Source organism: Sorex fumeus, unplaced genomic scaffold (assembly GCF_029834395.1).
Source record: "Sorex fumeus unplaced genomic scaffold, SorFum_2.1 ptg000054l, whole genome shotgun sequence".
In the NCBI taxonomy this organism is placed as follows: domain Eukaryota; kingdom Metazoa; phylum Chordata; class Mammalia; order Eulipotyphla; family Soricidae; genus Sorex; species Sorex fumeus.
In genome coordinates this window covers 45,342,764-45,345,945 of record NW_026606111.1, presented here as the reverse complement: position 1 = coordinate 45,345,945, position 3,182 = coordinate 45,342,764, and the positions used below count along the sequence as shown (strand labels likewise).

Below are 3,182 nucleotides of genomic sequence, written 5' to 3'. Positions count from 1 at the left end.
AACAACATTTGTTATTACTAGTATATTTTAGATAACGTTTACAGCACAGCGGGTTGGGCATTTGCCTTGCAGGAGGCCAATCCTGATTCTGATTCCTCTGCCCGGCAAGCTACCCAGAATATCTCGTCCACATAGCAAGAGCCTGGCAAGCTACCCATGACGTATTCGATAGGCTAAAGCCAGTGACAACAAGTGTCACAATTTGTTGTAAGATGTTACTGGTTCCCGCTCCAGCAAATGGATGAACCGCGGGAGGACAGTGCTACAGTGCTATGATTGAAAAAATTGGTGGTTTCTTTCAATATGAGAACACTTACTAGTATAATTTGTAGATGAATCGAGATGTGTTAAAATGTAAATAAAATGAGAAGAAATAGTAAATGCACAGGTTTCTTATTTGTACAAAACAAACAGTTGTTCTCAGTTTAAAACTGTAGAAGATAAAGAAAAACATATACTCATTTGTGTCAAAATTTTTCAACCTGAAAGAAAAGGATCAAAACCAATTTAAGTAATCAAAAAACAAGCAAAACCAACAAATACTGGCAATTAATATGATAGGCCAAGGATGAATGTTTTTAATAAATTAGTGCTGTTAAAAAATCAGTATTTAGCTATTAAACTTCAATAGTAAAAATAAGCATAAACCATGATCATATAATCTGTATTGAAAGAAGTGTAAATGACTGGTAAACACAAGGGCAAGATACTCGCAGATGCCTACCAGGTTCTCTCAGAGTGAGAACTGGACAATAATTGTTGTTGTCTTATCAACAAAATCCAGTCTCTGTATCTTGGCCATTGATGTGATTACATGGCTCCAGGGGCAGTTCGTGGTTGTAACACTTAGCTAGTAGGAGATGGGGGATCTGGTTGGAGGGGGCCCAGTCTTGATCTGAGCAGCCTTGGAGATCTCATCCCCCGGTTGCGCACACCTGGGTTCCTCTGTCAGATTCGTTCATGCATGAGGCTCCTTCAAGCTTGGGGAGAGTGGTTTAAAGCGTACCTATGGCTGGTTGCAGAGGTCTTCAGGTGCCAGGGCTCTGCTCGGCGCGGTGAGGGAAACTCAACACACCCCCTCCAAGGGACCCCGGTGAAGAAAGCCAGGTGCGGGGTCAGGAGACTGTCATTTTAGACATATTTGGAATTAATTTTAGATCAAAAAGTACACATCATTCAAACTACGTATGTGCTTAGTAATAAATTACTATACACTTGTTCAATCACCTAAGAAACCCCACTCTGCTCAGAGAACTAGATTTTTAATTATAGGTCTGTTTTACCCGTGTGTCATGGCTAAGAATCACTATCATTAGGTATGAAACTCACTATACACAAAGAAGAACACAGGCTGCTTTGAGTCATCTGTGATGTTAATTTGTGTTGGCCATTAAACTTCACTGAGACCCTTTTTTCTGTCCTTTACAGGAGCCTCATGAGTCTCAACTTCCGTTCAAGTTGAACTTATAATAATGTGGAATGAAATCATCAATATGCTCCTCACCTCTTCCTTCAGGAGAAAAATCCTACTTACATTCAAGGTGGTCAAAGTGCAGACAACACCATCCACCTTTTCCTGGAGGTGTACGCGGGACTGAGGTGAGAACAGCAAAAGGCTCTAGTTTAATGGTATTAATGAAGGTTTCAGGGAAGTGCATTAAACAGGACTCATATAACATCTTCTAAAAGAATTATTTTGTAAAACTGATGCCTTGATTATGGTAAAAGATAATATGGTAAAAACCATATTTTTCTTTCTGGGACATTAAAGTTCTAAATCTATCAAGCTGCTTTGAAATACTTTCCTTGATTAGGTACCACTCTCTGCCATAGGGTAAGTAAGGACAACACTCAAAGTAATCAGAAGAGAAAAATTAACTCCTACTAGGTTTGGTTACACATATACTAAAATTGAAATGATACAGAGATTATCATGGTCCTTGCACAGAGACGACATGCAAACTTGTAAAGAGCTCCATATTTTTGTTGCAAGAAGAACTAACACGGTACTTTAAGCTAAGGCAATCCCCACAAGTACAAAAATTCTACATAAAGATAGCACAAATCCCCATAACAACAATCGCTCTCAATGTCTATGGACTAAATGTGCCAATTCAGAGGCACAGAATAGGAAGATGAATTAGAAAACTGAACCCAACATTCTGATGCCTGCAAGAAACACATCTGAGCAATCAAAGCAACCATGGGCTAAAAGTAAAAGGCTGGAAAACAAGTCTTCAAGAAAAGAACACCTCCACAAAGCTGGAGTAGCCATACTAGTATCAGACCACGTGGACTTCAGGCTAAAGGTTATAAGAGACAGTGAATGTCATTTCTTCATGATCATGGGATCTTTACATCAGAAAGAACTCACCCTCCTCAATGTAGATGCTCATTGACAGACCAGCAAAATACTTAAAAACAACTTTTAATAGACTTAAAAAAAACATTGATAGCAAAACAGTACTAGGTGGAGATTTCAACACTACTTTGTCACTTCTCAATAGATCAAACAGACTAAATCTCAGCAAGGAAATATTGTATTTAAGGGAAGTAATGAACAACCGTTGGCTTAGAGAAGAAATCAAAGAGGAAATAAAAAGGTTCCAGAAACAAATGAGAATGAGGACGCGAGCTAGCAGAACTTGTGGGACACAGCAAAAGCAGTGTTAAGAGGAAAGACTATAGCTCTGCCAGAATTCATCAGGAAGAAAGAAAGGGCCTACATGAATAAATTAGAGCTCAAGATTTTGGAAAATGACCAACAAAAGGAGTGCAAACTAGGCTGGAGCAAGGAAATAATAAAATTTGTAGTAGAAATCAATGAGCTAGAATCCCAAAATACAATCCAGAAGACCAATAAAAGCAAAAGCTTGTTATTTGAGAAAATAAACAAGATCAATAAACCTCTAGAAGCCTCTCAAAGAAACAGAAAGAATTCTAATAAATCGAATCAGAAATGCAAAGGGGGGTATCCTAATAGAAACTACAGAAATCCATAGGATCATCAGAGATTATTTTGAGAATCTTTGCAGCAGGAAATGAGAGAATCTTGAATAAATTGATAAATTAATGGATTCCAATTACCTCCCAAGGCTGAACCAAGAAGATTTGGAATACTTGAACCTATCACTACAAAGGAAATTGAAATGATGGTCAAAATATCCCCCCAAACAGAATCC

At 38.2% G+C, this 3,182-nt stretch overlaps 1 pseudogene; it reads left to right on the top strand.

Moving 5' to 3' along the window:
* Positions 1-1,888: 1,888 nt before the first annotated feature.
* On the top strand, positions 1,889-1,985 carry LOC130033728 (uncharacterized; annotated as a pseudogene).
* Positions 1,986-3,182: the final 1,197 nt, after the last annotated feature.